Raw genomic sequence first — 16,645 nt, forward strand, 5'->3', positions numbered from 1 at the left:
TGATTTTCCTAGTCTGATTAGGCTGAAACCCACCCTCCTCAGCAAGCATTATGGGAAGGTGTTTTCACAAACTAGATTGCAGGTTTGGCTCCCAAAATGCATGAGTGTCGAAATATGGGAGTTCAACATGTAAAAATAAGAAAATACCAGAAAGCTACACATTCTCTATCTCCACTATCAACACCTGTAGCTAGATAGCTTTCTTGGCCACCCAAGAAAAGAGGAAGAGAGGATCACAGTGATACTCACTGCCAGGTGACTGACCTACTACTAACTGGGAGATCCCTGCTGATGGGATTTGTACAAATTTGTATAAATATCTGTACAAATACCTTCTCTGTTGGCTGCTTCTTGCAACTGAAGTAAAAATCCTGCAAGGTTCAGAAGAAAAGGTAACAGATCAAAAGTAGCTCATCATTTCTGTATTCTAAGGATCTTGCTTTTCCTGTTCTCTCTTTTTTTTTTTTAATTTTGAAGGAAAATGTTTCTGGTGGCAGCATGTGGAGTGTGTGTGTTTGCTTGTTGACACATATTCTTGAAAAGACTGCTTTGACATGGGCCCTGGTAACATTCCCGTGTCTTTAAAACCTGAATCTGCAGTTCAGTTATTCCAGGTATTGCTTCATTTAAAAAAGTCATCTGAAACTGCTACCTTGTAAGGTGTCAACTTTGTTTAGTAAAGCCACTTTGATCTGAAATAAGTAGGTAAACTGCTCTGTAGGTGATTAGATTAAAAAGAGGATACATGATAAGAAGAAAATGATTCTGTTGCTAGCTGCATGATCTCCTCTGGCTGTTGATGACTAAACCAGATAGTTGTAATGTCATTGTCAACCAATCTGCTGATCTGCATGGTCAGGTTCAGTTGTGAGCAAGATTTTGTCATTCAATGCTAATGAAACTGGGGAAATGTTAACAGTTTTCACCTGTCTGGTGGGTTTCTTTTAAATAAATGTCATCTTGCTTATTTATTTTATTCAGGCCTGTGAAAATTAGGGAACGCTGATCTATTCCTTCCAAAAGCCTCGTGGGCTGGAAATGTGTAATGAGGTGAAGCAGTTGAGTTTATAGGAGTTTACACTGAATTTATATATTATTTTCTACACACTTTAAAGTGTTATTCTTGCAACCTTTCAAGAAACAAGTGTCATTAATGTTAAATGTTACATTTTGGAAATAAATCATCCTTGCAGTTGAATATGATGCTACTAAATGTGCTAAGCAAAACTATATGCTGGTTGTTTCTAAACAGACTGTAGTCACCCCTTGCAGACCCAAGAGGAATTAGTCATGGATTGGACTAGGCACAAGTAAATAAATGAAAGACAAGAATATTGAAAAGGTAGTTCCTGTGTTGGAGGGCTTGTCGCATTCACATGTGAACAAATGCAAAAAGGTAGAGACCCTGGTACAGTTCAGACATGTAGGTCTATCAGGTTGTGCAGAATGAGAGCTGTTCTTTCCCAGAGCTTTGCATTGGGTGCTAGATGGGCTTGTAACTTAAATTTAAATTCAGGAGTTGTAGCCAACTTTCAAATCACCCATGTGCTGCGTTCCCCTAAATCCCAGACTTCCTGTAAACTAGAATAGAGTTAGCAGCAGTTTGACTCTTTGGTGTATCGTTTGTCTTTGAAAGTGCAAGAGAGATCATCCATTGAAACAGCTGCAAGATATCATGTCACATAGCTTCTCTAAGAGATCCCCCCCAGACAATCCAATACCTGCCCTCCCCTTTTTGCCACTCCTTTTCTGGGAAATAATATACTAGATCAGTTAGGTCCAGTATGTCGTCAGAAACTGGAGCACGTTGCAAATTAATGAGTAATGAGATTTCTTTTTGTATAAACTCACCTTTATTAGGGACAGGGAATAAATTGTAATTGCAGGCCAGAGCTTTATAATTGATGGGGAGATATGAGGCTTTTTTGGAAAGATTTTATTTTTATCCTAGTAAAGATTTGTAACAGGTGACATTAGCTTTCATTTTGGTCTATATTTGTCATAATTTCTTGATGTTTGTTGAAAATGACCAAAAAAAAAAAAAAGGGAAAAAAAAAAAGAAAAAAAAAAAAAAACCTTCCTCCTTTGGGGTCCAAAACCAAATGGGTGAGTTCTAGTCTGGAAGATCTGCCAGCCCATGGTGCACAGAATAACAGGGCATCAGTGTGTGGGATACATAATCTTTAAATGAGCGCTGTTCCTGGTTATGTGAATACAGCACTAGTGCAGCTCTATACCCTGTTCATAGCTACTATTATACATCTCCTTTTTTTGTGTGAATTAATGGACAATTATGCTTGAAAGACCTATAGCTGGCAGGCAAGTGCCTGTTTGGGGATCAACAGGTGGCCTGCTAGCATTACTGTCAGCCTTGCCCAGGTGCTTTGCTCTTTCTGAAAATTGGACAACATGCTTTGATAGTGTGTTAGAGGGCAATGAGTGAGAACCACCCTCAGGAATATGCCATGAGAAGCAGGGATGGTGTTTACTGCGTGTTGCCTTCACAGTCTTTTCGAAATAAATCCAGTATGCAAATAGAGGAAACATGCCTTAGGGTAGAGAGAGTGGGTCTCCTATTCCAGTCGTGGCACTAACTCAGTATTATCCTGGATAAATCCTTTCCCCTCACTTAGACTCATTTTCAGGAGCCATGGAATCAGCCATTGAATAATATTTGTTTCTGTTATCATGAGCTGTTAATGACTGGGAAATGCTTTGAGGTCTCTAGGTGAATGGCACCAGATTTATTGAATACAATGTGCTGCATAAAATGCTGGGCATGTTTGAAAGGGACAGGTGAAAAAGTGCTGATTACAGAGCCCTTTGAAGTCTGTGTTAAAGTTTTCACAGATTTCTCTGGGCTCTGTATCAGATAATCAGCGTGGAGGGGTGGGTGGGAGAGAAAATCTTATGCAAGGTCATCATCTACTTGTTTTTAAACAAGGAAGCAAGCTAGTGAACTTGTGATTGATTGTCCTTTATACTGGTCCTGAGAAAAAAGGAAGGTGAGGGAAACGTTATTGAGATCCCATTGATGTGCAGCCAGTTTTGGAACAGATGATGGAAACTCTTCGCATCAAGACTGTCTGATTTTTGCTGTCTGAATTTCTCTGTCTGCAAATGATGATCCCCTGATGAACGCACTCATAAAAATGGAAAGAACACTCTATGCTGCAGCCCCGCTCGACAAATCCTCTCACAAATAGACCCTCCAGCTACTCAGAGTCACGTTGCCTGGATTGTTTCAAGGGTCAGTACCCGGGTGAGGAATGTGACATCTTGGGCCATTTATGTAACCACCTAATCATGTAACAGGTGAGCAGGGAGCCCATGTACAGTGTAAACAAATCCCTTTGCCATTTTTCCCTGCATTGTCAGGCTAATTCTGATGAAGAAAACATGCGAGGCTGAAGCCAGGCTTCAGGCTTGGAGCCTGCTCGGAGCTTCAAGAGGAAGTGCTTCACTGAGGGAATTTTCCGGTGTGTTTCAGGTGAAGACTAAAGTATTTCCCCCACCTCCCCTGTCTTATTCGTTAGTTCACTTCTGCGCCACCTCGGCTGGGTGCCGGAGATACTTGTGCTCTAAGGATAGGAGACAGAGTGTTTGACTCTGCAGTATGTGGTTTGGTGCCAGGAACTGTGGTCTGTGTGCAAATCATTACTTGGTCTCCGATCAAGTTACGGTGTCTTGGTTTCTTATCTGTGAGCGATGCATTATAGAAGAGGCTGTGTTCATTTAGTGCTTCCTGAAGGAGGAGCTGGGTGTCTTCATTGTCTCCACTACAGACTTCTCCTTACCTGGGAGCCAGTTAAGCACTGGCTGCAGACAGGGGAATGGTGCCCCTGACTGCACTTAGTCCCTGAGGAGTGTGCACAGCAGCTGATAAATCAACAGCTTTTCTCCCCCAATGAATTTGTGCAAAAGAAGAGCTCCTGCATCTACTTCCCATCATCAAAAAAGAACATTTATAATGGTCACCCCTTAATTGTTCAAGACCATCAATTTACTCAGCTGGTACACAGCATAGATTCTGGCATGTGTTTTACATCTTTTGCAGCTTCCTCTCCATATAAGTGCAGCATATTGTTATACCTAGAAAACTCAACCTGATCTTTAAAAGAGACAGACATTTCTCCAGGTTTACCAGGGCTCTACTGTTAACATCAGTAAGAGTATTTAATAACTAGTTGCACTGTCTTGAGGGAAATATATGTGTGTATGGAGAGGCATTGCTTGATGCCAGCTGAATATTTTTTAGCCAAGTTTAGTAAGTTGCTTAATTTTTTTTACGTGTGCTTTCTCTGGCAAGCACACAGTTAAAGGCAGTGTTGTACAGCATGTGTGTGTCTGCAAGTGCGTCCTCATGCTGCCTCCATAAGTCAAGCAAAAACTCATCTTATGCTCTATACACATTTACATCAGAATCATAGCAACTCCCTTAAATTAACACAACTTTGTATTCTGTCCCCATAAGGACACTGATCTAAAGCCTGCTGAATTCCTGGGGAGTTGGTTTGTCAGCTGAGATAGTCTTTATTATCTAGGACAGAGGCAGGAAAAGGAGAGTATCAGAAGGAAATAGAAGTGTAGGAGGAGTTTCTCCCAGCTAGTCACAAACAGGCAGTACTCCTGGAGGTCACACAAGGCCAAGGCAGAGGGAGAGAGACAGAAATCTTTTGGACCTCTAGGAGATCTGGAGGTGGATCTTCTTTATGTAACACTTACTGAAAATGTCCATGGAAGTACAGAAATCTCAGAAGGAGAGATACTCCACTGAGAATCAGTGACAAATGTAGAGAATTGTGGAAGTTTTCTCTTGTCCAGTTCTGTTTGAAACACCCTGAGTACAGGCCTTCAGCACTCAAGCACTCAAAACATCCAAGCTGTTTGCAGAAACTGTCCATATGTTTTACTGCTAAGCAACTGAGATTTTCTTTTTTGCTTCCTTTAATCTGTGCTAACCTGTCTTTACTGGAAACACAGTGGTGAGAGAGTGGAAACAATTTAACAGGATTTGCAAAGAAGGGAATGATGGTGTACTAAACCTGACTCACAGTAAACCCCCTAAGCCCTGTGGAAAGCCTTAGTTACAGCTTTGGGACCTCAGCTTTGGTGTTGAAAAATATGCCCATAATAGCTCAAAAATGAGGCAATCTCTGCCTTACTGAGGATTTTCCGTTGAGAATTCCTGTGCAAGGTCTGTCATTGTCTGATGTGCTTAGCCTACTGTATGAAGGCTGCCTGGATCACCAGTCTCTGTGGTGTGCTCCTCATTTGCTCACTTCTGAACCCAGTCCAGTATCCCTGACGTCCCTCCATTGATTTCAGTTAGCGCTGGATTAAGCCAAGCAGTCGCTTAAGCATATTCATTTCATGGTTGTTTGTGGGTTATGTTTTGGAAGTTGTAAGGGTACTGACTGTTATAAATATCTTTATAGTTTGGCCTTATAAAAATGCAGTGCCTTTACCATGTTCTCATGTCTTTATTATTATCAATATCGAGTTTCCCCTTTTAAACACTCCATGGTTTAAAAGTAGAAAAAGCTTCCATTACAAAAACATAGCAACCTCCTCCATAGAAGAATATGATTTAATGTCAAGTTGTTAGCTGTGGAGCATTTTGACTTGGTTTGTGAGCATTTACCCTAATCCACTAGCCAATGCCAGTTCCAGCAGGTGGGTCTTAGTTCGCACTACTCCACACTCAAAGTTTCTTTAAGCTCTGTGAAAAGCTGTGCTAACTAGAACAGTGACTGTGCCCATATGTCACTAGCTATCTATGGAGGCAAGTTTCGAGAACATGGAGCTAAAAAGGGTTCACATTTTCTTGGCTACTGTATCAAGCAGCTTTATGTCAACATCTTCAAGTTACATCTAGCCTTGACCTTCAGTGTCTGGCTTGGGACTTTCCAGAGTGAGATTCTTTAAATGAACAGTACCAAGAGCTTGGAGCCCAAAGTATGATCTCTTTTGTATGGGCTACCACAGGAGATGCACATACAATTGCACTATGTTTTTAAAGAGCCAGTTCCACAAAGAAGCGTTTAGGTGTCTCAGCACTTCCTTTCAAACCCCACCCAGCAGCTGTTTTAGTCAGATATACCTGATTTCTGTACGTGTATGAATCTTCCAGGAAAATCTGGACTAATTTATGCTGCTAGGCACAGACCCAGCTGCTCAGTTTCAGTTGGCTCCAACCTTATAAACCCGACAGGGTTCTCAGGCATCTTTCACCTGCAGGACACAATTGTGTAGGCATTCCCCAGGCTAGTGGTCTGGTTCAGACTGTGCGCAAGACAGTGGTTAAGCTTACCTAGGGTGTAGGCTGAACCAGCTTACGGTGCCTCCACTGCCTGATTTAGAGTAAGAATTTGCCTTCCGATTTTCCACTTGCTGGAAACTATTAGGCTGCCTCGTCTTCTGGCCTGCATTGCTTGTTTTGCTGAAGCCCCTCTCCTCTGCATGAAAAACTTAATATTTGTTAAAGGAAATTGCTTTTTTACAGTTGAAAATGTAAATTGATCAAGTTACTCTCTCCTTCTTTGGGGGCTCAGTGAATAGTAACAGTGTATATGCTGTTGTGGGCTTGCACAAGAAGTTATTTTCTTCTGAGATGTGTAGAGGCAGTAGGCAAAACAGTCCTAGGTCTAGGAGGAGGTTAAGGGGTGGTTAACCTTGCCCAGTATCACAATCATGGAAGTCCCCCTGTGTGGAACAGGGCAAAACCACATACACAACACATGCATGTGAAGTTTGCTGCTTTCTGATAGCCTTCCCCACCTAGGAGACCTTTCTTCCTTTATAGGAAGAGCCACAAAGTTTGAGGGACTGTATATGAGTGTGTAAGAAACAGTTTTTCATCCACCAAATCAGTAATTAAGCAACTGCATAGTGTAGCATCCTTCCCTGATGGAGGGACTTGGTTTTCCCCTTCTGAGTAAAACCAGTATGTTGTTGACTGTTTAAATCATGCGTATGCCAACTTCAGCCACTCTTACTCCCTGGAATGAGAGATGCGAGGTAAGACAGAATAGAATAACAAAGGAAAATAACAATGATTTATTATGGTGGGTTTGAGTTAGAGATTCTAACACCCTGTGAAGAGTGTAGAATGAAGTACATGAAATTACTTGGGTTGGTAATAACACAGCAATGCAAGTGGCTCACAGCTTGCACGCTTCCTAAATACAAAGTATATGTCTTATATTCTAATATAAAACTGGTAGCTCTGGTCGGGGGGGGATATGCCTGGCAGGTCCTTAGATCAGTGTCTGTAAAGCATTTTCATCAAAGTCTCACTTTGGTCCTTTAAGAACCTTTTCCCTCCTTGCTGCAGTGGAGGTGGGCGGTGATGGCTGGGAAAGTGTGAAGTTGGTATCCCATGGATGAGAACGGCAGCCCTAGTAACTTAGGGGCAGCAGAGTAGCTCTACAGCTCTGTCCTGAAAGACCCTAGCCCAGAAAATAGGTAACTGGCATGTCTGAAAAAGATGACGCCTGCCTAGACCACTGGTGCACCTTATCTCTTCAGCAAGTGATTCCTGAAGGGTGTAGACAGCGAAGTCCAATTCACGACTGGCTTATTGACACCATCTGCATGTGGTAGCAAAAGGCAAAGTAAGTAGGGTGTTGGTTGCTGGCTATGTGAGTTGTTACATACCATCACTCCCAGAAGAAGTAGCCATATTTGATGGGTTAGAAATGGTCACCTGAATGGGGAACTTAGCACTGTTTGGTGCATTGTGATGACTGTGCTGACTGGGAAGCTGCCACACTGCTGTGTTAGCTCTGGAGCGACCTGCAGGGCAGCAGAGCCCTGAGGAGCTAGGCACGATGCTCTCAGCAGCAGTACTCTAGGCAAGCACAAAAAGCCAGAGCATGGAGCCAGCACTATTAAACTGTGATTCATCCGATCTGCCATATTTAGAGGTATCTCTCTGCCTTCTTTTCATCATAGTATCTTAAAGCCTCGCTGTTGTCATTGCATTTATTTGTGCACAATGCCAGTGGCGATTACTATCCCTGATTTATGGAATGAGAGATGAGATGCGGAGAGACACAGGGCATGTTTCATATGTCTAAGTTACACATGAAACAAAGCATAGCCTTAGTGTTTAACTGAGCTACCCTGGAATCAGGCAAGCTGTGTTAGCTGAAGTATGTGCTTGGATTAATTAACAGCCTGGGCACAATGAAAGTTTTGCTTTGAAAATGTGTGTTAGCATCTTTGTGTGGGCTTTTAGGAGTATCATCCCACTCAAAGCTTTCAGAGTGATCTTTAGCCTTGTTCTGCAATGTGGCATGGGAGCATAACCCAAGTGACCTACTCTGCTTACACGGAGAGTGGATGGCCAAGCAGAACTGGACTTCAGCCTCTCAAGTCCTTGGCTAGCACTTTAACCACTGGGCACTCTTTCTGTGGAGACTATTCACAGTGGGACTGTTCATGTGACTTCTAAGAGGGTTTTTCATGGGACTAATCACATCTCAGTCCTGCTGTGGATGCTTACTCCCCAGGACTCCCTTATTTTCTTACAACCATTCCTTCGCCTCTTTCTTTTCACTGTGAAACAGTCTCTGGCATGACTCAGACATCTTTTTGCCTTGCACAGAATTCAAGACACAAATTGCAGCTTGAACAGCTTGTTGGAGCATGGTCCTCTAAACAGAATAATGGTTTTGTTCCTTCAACTGAAGGACTTACCAGGAATCAGTTAAGGGCCTTTGCCCAGGTGAAGCCTGGAAGACAATACAGGTGTTTCTGCACAGCACTTTCAACCTGAAAACCCCCTAAGAAACATGCAGTTATAATTATTTTTGCTGGAATTATCTTCAGGTTTATTATCCTGTACCCACACAAGCATTCTTCAGTTTTTAAGATTTCAGACAATTGACTGCTTCACTAGCAAAGCCTCATGATGAATATTCCTTCTTAATTTGTTTTTAATTGGAGTTTTCACACTTCATCAGTGTAACATTTAAAGAAAACATTAGCTCTTTTCCTACTGTCAAGTTGACTGCACATGGTTTTAGGGTATATATTTCTTCTCTGCTTCTCCCTGTCAGAGCTTACGCTATTTTAGGCACGTGCCTGGCTCTGGCATTCAAATCCATGGCTGAGCTTGGTGTAGGGTATGGGGGACTATGTCCATTCTACCAAGCTGATGCTTATAATGAGGCAGATGTCACCTTATCCTTTCTCATCCCCTATCAATCTCAATTTCTGACAAAGTTTTTTTCATTGTCCATGCAGAAATCAGGAAAGTACAGTATCTCATTACAGGTGAGGAGTGAAGAACACTGGGGATTTGTCTGCATTGTACACTGCATGGAGTAGCACCTAGCAACACCCAAGCAAATGCTAAGCAAACAACTGGGATACAGAAATATATCTAATCATGGCAGAATGGGCCATGGTGGGCTAATTTGCCTTCCTCCTCAGAAGAGTGTTAAACAGCATTAGTCTTTGTATCAGGAAGAAGCAGGTCTCAGCAGAAAGGAAGACACAATAGTAGAAAATAGTCTGTTGTCTGATGACAGCTATGTCTGAAGCACTAGCCATTTTTCATAGTTTTTAATTAACTCAACAGGAGAAGCATGATAAAATACTTAATACCAAGCTCTGGCCAACTGGAATTAGACTGCTCTAGCAAGTTCATTTCAAGATGTTCCAGTGTGTTAGCACCACACTGCAGCCTGCTTTCTGTTACATCTGAGACCCTTGGTGACAAATGGAGACAAAGAAAAATTCAGAACCAGTATGGAAATGGAGGCATGTCTTCGATGGCCTATCCTTTTTACTCAGTGTGTTTGGCTCTGAAAGCATTTATATCTTGATTTTCTTTAGTTCTGCTCATCACACACTGCATCATTACCCTCTTTGCTTATTTGGCATGGTCCTTCAAGCAAGAGACTGAAGGCTGAGTCAATTTTTTTAATAGAGCAGGCAGGGGAATAACATATATTAGTCACTTGCTCTTTCTTTCTTTTTGCTTGATCAAAAAAGTTAATTCATTGCTGCTGTAAACTTTCAGCTCATAAAGATGTAACAACAGCTCATTATCTTTGCAGGTATTCATACAGCACATTATGGAAATATGTTATTAGCTTTACTGAGTATGTATATAGAATTTGAGTGTTGTGGTACAAGTGAATGCATCTGACTGCAGAACCAGAGTTGTTTAAATCTAACTCAAGTAATGAGATCAACAGGCACAGGAAATGGACAACAAGTGCACACATAGATTGTTTAACTAATTTGATATCCTTCTATAATAAGGTCACCTGCATAGTGGATGAAGGGAAGGTGGTGGATGTGGATGTAGTGGCAGTACTGGTTGACAGCAGGCTCAATGTGAGTCAGCAGGGTGCCCTGGCAGCCAAGAGGGCAAACTGCATCCTGGGGTGCATTAGAGCATAACCAGCCAGTCAAAAGAGGTGATTATCCCTCTGTATTCAGCGTTGGTGCGGTTTCTCCTTGAATACTGTATGCAGGTCTGGGCCTCACAATTTAAGAAGGATGCGAAGGTACTCGAATGTGTCCAGGGGAGGGCAACAAAGCTGGTGAAAGGGCTGGAAAGAATGTCCGATGAGGAGCAGCTAAGGACTTTGGGCTTGTCTAGTTTGGAGAAAAGGAGGCTGAGGGGCAACCTCGTTGCTCTCTACAGCTTCCTGAGGAGGGAAAGCGAAGAGGGAGGTGCTGAGCTCTTCTCCCTGGTATCCAGTGATAGGACACGTGGGAATGGTTCAAAGCTGCGCCAGGGGAGGTTTAGACTGGACATGAGGAAACATTTCTTTACTAAGAGGGTGGTCAGACACTGAAACAGGCTTCCTAGAGAGGTGGTCGATGCCACAAGCCTGTCAGTGTTTGAGGCATTTGGACAATGCCCTTAACAACACGCTTTAACTTTTGGTCAGCCCTGAAGTGGTCAGGCAGTTGAACTAGATGATCGTTTCATGTCCCTTCCAACTGAAATAGTCTAGTCTAGTCTACTCTACTGTATTCTATTCTACTCTCCATCCCTGAATAGATTCAGCTAAGTCTGAGAAATCTCTGCCAACCTATTAAGCTGATCACTGGGTGTAGATGGCTGCTAGTATAAGGAAGATACGATAAAAGTAGAGTCAATCCAAATGTCAATTTAGAGAAGGACTCTTGGTATTGGAGAAAGGTTTGTTCAAAGGCACTAGAATAGTGGTTCCTAATGTGTTAAGGTTGTTTTTCAACAACACGTGGAGGTCCCACTGGATTGTGTTTAAATATCTGAAATTCCATATGGTGTCAATGATTTCACTGTGGATGTTAATGATTTTTGTTGTTTAGCCATTACAATTGTTACTATGGTGTGAGGGGAAAGAGGGTGAAACAGGCATCTCAAGGGGCTTGACAGGAGCCAGGTCAAACTAATTATGTTGTGGAGTGGCTCATGGCATGCAGCACTGTTTGGGCAGAGCACAGAGGCTGAATGGAGACAGTGGTGTCCACCCCTGGACATAGCTGTGGCATCTGTTAGATTTCAGTGGAAGACAAAACTGCTTAATTTTGGATGACTTGTGTAATTATGGCAGTGTTTTTGCTGATGAATATATTGATTTCCAAGTAAAAGCTTGTTCACTTTAATAAGGGTCTGAACCCAAGCAAGTCTCTTAAGTAACTTTGAACTTTTAAGTAGCTTGAGCAATGTGTTTATGTTAGCTGAAGCAAAACCTTGTATGCAGCCTCACACAACCATGGGAAGCTAGAAGTTCAGTTCTGGGGCCAGATGTTGTGCCAAAGGCCCATTTTCTTTTGTTTGTTGAGAATTTACTTGCTTTTGGTTTCTTTTTGCCTTTTTCTTCATCTGTGATTACACCTCCTCCTTCTACTCACACTTCATTGTTAGCTTATTCCTTCTGTTCTCATCTCTCTGTTTTCTTTGGTCAAAGGTTAAGAGCTGCCAACACAGATTAAAAGAATTATATCAACATTATCAATTGGTTCTGCTTCACTTGGCAAGTCCTCTGCTTTTCAAGGAAGGTATTTGATATACTGTGCTGGCTTTTTTCTTTGCATAGTTATTTGGGGAGCTTTCTCCAAATTCTTGAAATTTTGCTGGTATTAAATTATCCTAGTCATCTCATCTCCTAAGATAGAGGAGCATGCATTTATTTTAAGAAATTACATAATGGCATATCCTTCAGGTGGCTTCATGTCTCTCTTTCAATGTTTTCACTTCAGTTCTTGTCATTCAGCTTTCTCTCAGATAGAACCATCTCTTGTGCACTCTGTTGTCTTCTGTGTGCTCCACAACTTGGGCTGATCTTTTTGGGACCAGGTTCTGCAGTGTGGTGACTTGTCTGGGTCAGGCAAGGCCTGGAGAATTTGATCCTGCATGTAAACTAAAGCTCACATCCTGCAAAAATAGAGCTGTGCCTTTTTTTTTTTACATAGTGGGATTTATCCCATCGATGTGGCTTTAATGCTAAACTCAGACTTGTAAATATGGGGTATAACAGAGCACAAGGGAAAAGCTCTCATTGAAGTCAGTGAGATAATGGCTGTTGTGAAGCTGATATACAGTTAGGAAATTGAGGATTTATTCCTATAGCAAAACTTCTCTTTATTATTTTTAAATAATTTGAAGATAACCTGAGGCAGAATGTGTCCTGGTCTTCATGAGATTAACTGAGTTAGATTTTTATGTCTGAGAAAGTACGAACAGAATATGCAGTGCCTCGTCCGTTCCCGTGTATCTTGGCACACTCTTCAATTGATTCCCTCTAACTCAAGGTCCAGTTTTTCCAGTCTTCCTTGTAGAGATGCACCAGCTAAGCTAAGATCCTGAAAAGTATTTAGATGCCTGACTCTTGCTTAAGACTGAACTCCATTGATTTTGGCCAAAGTTCACAGCAGGCCCACTGCTTTCAGTGGATAAGACTGAAATCAATGCTGTTCAGGCATGGAGCTCAGAAAGGCAGAGCCAAGCCTGCTGGCTCTGACCCACAGGCACTTGTGCATGTCTTTCATTTTCAGCATGTGGGCAGCCCTGCTGCCTTTTCTAAACTTCTTGATGCATAGGTCCAGATTACTATGCAGAGCATCAGCTACACACATATCAGTACCCTGAAACAGTGAGGAACAGGGTAGCAGTCTTCTGTGTAACCACTGTGTCTTGAAAAGTAAATCTAGGCACAAGCAATGTTTTATGTTTGATAATGTGTTATTAGCAGAACTCCTGCCTACAGTTCATAGCAACAACTCTGGCACAAAGTGCCCCTACCAGGGATGTTCATACTCTCTGCTTGCAAACAGTACTGTGGCTTTAAAGATGCAGGCCAGTACAGTAACATGTTGCTGGTGCGATAAACATGGGCTGGAAATAAAGTTTAAAACCAGAAAAGGATTCAATGGCTGTGAGTCAAGGGTCAAGTCTAAGTAAGTTTTCCTAAGAGCCAACTGGTCTTCTGCCAGGTCTTCTGCTTCATCCACAGACTGGTTTCCCTTCAGCTATGTTGGCATCTCTCTGCTTAGGTGATGCCATGACTCTCTGCCAGGTTTATCTCATATTACAAAATCCCGAACACTGGACTGGAAAAGGTTGAAAGGTCTCTCTTGATTTTACAGGAAGTATGCCTTATTTCAACATGGCTATGGGCTTGCTATTTCTTTTTTTTTATCAGTGCTGTGTTGCTCTGTCTGATGCATTTATCATTAGTCTCATAGTATTTGATGTCCTGTAAAACTAATCCCAGCTCTCATTGTCAAGTGATTAAACAAGAATCTCAGCTTTCAGCTAAAAACCACATTTCTAGGCTCAGTGTTGTTGAGAAGTAATTGAAAAATACTGTTTGAAGCACTTGAAAAATACTGAAAGTGAAAAATGTTGAAAAATGTTGGAAGTGCTTACATACTCTGCAAACTGAGAAATCAGAATATATGAAAGAAATAGAGCTCTCTTTTTTCCTACAGAAGTCCCATGGTTTTTAAGTTAATCTTGAGATTTGGGAGGAAGAGCAGTCAGGTCCTCCTCTTTGACTGTTTGGGGTTCATAGAATCGTCTGTGTTTTCCCCAATTACTTATGCAGTTCTCTTACTCAAACCTCTCTTTAAGAGAAGTGGATCAAATGGAGGATGTGGGTTTGGCTTAGCACCAGACTTCACCGAGTTTCAGGTTAAATAAGGAGACCCACAAAGGAGTCAGTGTTGGTATTTCTCTTCCCCAGCCAGCCCACCCCACTTTCTTTTCTTCACCTTTTTTATTTAGAATTAGAAAAGCTCAAAAGGTTCTCCTTGTTTTTGGAAGTTTGCTGCATTTCCCTTTGTGAATGCAAAGATTACCCTGGCCTAGTTTATCTCAAAAAATCACTGTCAGTGCTGACAGTATGCCATCTGCAGCCCTTGTAGCATGACTGGGGCAATGTTCAGCATTTATGAAAGAGTGCTTTTCTCTCAGGTGTTTGAATTCCATCCATACTGTTGTTATTTATTAAATAAATAAGACTTTATTTCCTGATGTTTGATTTATTAAAAAATAATGTTTTATTTAAAATGTTAGGCCTAAATGGGACTTGAGTAATGCATAGGCTCTGTGTTGGCTCTCAGATCAGAGGTGACTTTTATTCCATATAGCATAAATGTAGGTGGGGTGCTTCTGTGCCACGAAACACATGAGAATGAAGAAGTGCTGTGGGCTCCCCATACCAGGGCATCTGCACTCTGTTGCACTTTGTCTGAACAGGCACAACTCTGTTCATTACCCTACAATGGCATCTGGTTTGGGTTAGCACGAGTGAAAGGTGGTTCAGGTTTGGTAAAGTATCCTAAGCAGGTTGAAACGCTCTTTTCCAGAGTGGCTTTAGGAAAGTCAAAGCAGGCTTGATCAGGTTTTGAAGCCAGCAAACTTTTGCAAGGCAGGCTTGTCATCACCTTGCTCTGTGCTGAGGAGTTTGGGCTGGAACCTTATCAGCTTTGGAGCAATGTCTTCCCACACGAAAAGATTACCTAAACATTAGAAGTGAATGCTGCAACTTAGATAAAAACTTAGATAAAAACTAAGTTCAGTTCCTAGCTTTCCTAACCAGCTGCCCTAGGACTTCACAGGAACCACTCTTTCTCTGCCTCAGTTCTGCTTTTTGGTTTTTTTTTTGGTCCACATCCCATTTCTGCCTTCCCCCAAGATACATTCTGTTTCACACCCACGCCTTTCCTCATCTGAGAATTACTTAACTTTCTGAAGAGGAGTCCTGTGAAATGTATCCTACACAGATACACTGCTAGGGTGGAGCTGGGAATAGAGCATGGGTGGAAGTGATTGGGACAGGGATGAGGGAGAAAGGTGGCATATGGGACAGTATGACACTGAGCTCCAGTGGACAATAGAGCGTAACTGCTTCTTTCTGTGGTGCTGTGGATCTATATCAGCTTAAGCTGATCTTGCACTGTCCCCTCAGAGGCCTCCATGAGTCCATGGTGTGCGCACAGAATTGAGAGCAGCCTAAGTAGTCAAGACAAAATTGTGTGGGAGATAGGTGTCCATCTAGAGCAGGTGTTCCCCTAATTATAGTGCCTTCTCTTCTGGGGCTTTCCTGTTTGGAACTCTCTTGGCTTCCTTTGCCTATCTACCAGTGTCAGCTAACAAGCTTCTCCAGCTTCCCTAGGCCTCTTGATTTCTCTTTGCCACTGTTACTTACATGTCACAGCAACTGGCTCTCACAGAAACTCCCTAATCACCATCATGGTGTCTGAGAATGACAGAGGCTTTCTTTGTGTGCAAGTTAATAAGCTGGTGTGAGTAAAATCAAGAAAGAACAAGGCTACAGTAATGCAAAACCTATTATTCTTTTATTGGACAAGTGTAGTTTCAATGCTCACGCTTGAGGGTATGCTAGTAAATATGTTAAAAATGCTTGGACCATGGAAACTGACTGACTGACACCGTTTCCTGTGAAGCTTTATAACCTTAAATTGGTACATGGGGTCAACGTGGCCCTTGAGCCAGCACTGCCAGAGCCACTGCTAGGTTTGCCATTGACTTCATCAGCTAAGAAACTAAGCCCTAAATTCTGGTTTGTTCAAGCGCAAAAATCCTACCTCATGTCTTCCTGGAAGAGATCAATAGTCTTTCTTGTTGCATTACAGCTGTGCAAGTGCTGTGCAGTCTTGAAACATGGTCAGCTTATCCTTTACAGGGAATGAGATCTGCAGGTTGGAGGAACTGAGATCACCTAAGTCATTAGCTTTATTTGTCTGTTCTAAGCCAAGAATATATTACTGAGGGCAGATGGATGTTTTACAGGCACCCGTAGTGGAAACCCAATCCACCTTAAAAGTAGACTCCCGACAAGTGCTGTAGACATATTTACTGAGAATGCGAGTGGCCTGACCTACTCCTGGGTTTGCCCGGAGTAGAGCTCCTGGCTAGTTATGCCACTAGAGAATTTAAGACAATATAAAAGAGACTCTCACTAAATCTGGGTTAGGCTTCTGTTTTTGATGGATCTGCTCTCAATCAGGTATTGACGTCTTCCAGTGTTGTAAATACCTGGAATTCCCCAGGTTGCAGTAGAGTTACGCTGAGGGCTGTAACAGGTAACGCCAGATGCAGTACACCAGAGACCTCCTGATGCTGCTTTCAGCACACTTCCAGCTACTAAATGCTGAGAAGCTG

The sequence above is a fragment of the Haliaeetus leucocephalus genome, unplaced genomic scaffold (genome assembly GCF_000737465.1).
Source record: "Haliaeetus leucocephalus isolate CR32 unplaced genomic scaffold, Haliaeetus_leucocephalus-4.0 Scaffold228, whole genome shotgun sequence".
Lineage (NCBI taxonomy): Eukaryota > Metazoa > Chordata > Aves > Accipitriformes > Accipitridae > Haliaeetus > Haliaeetus leucocephalus.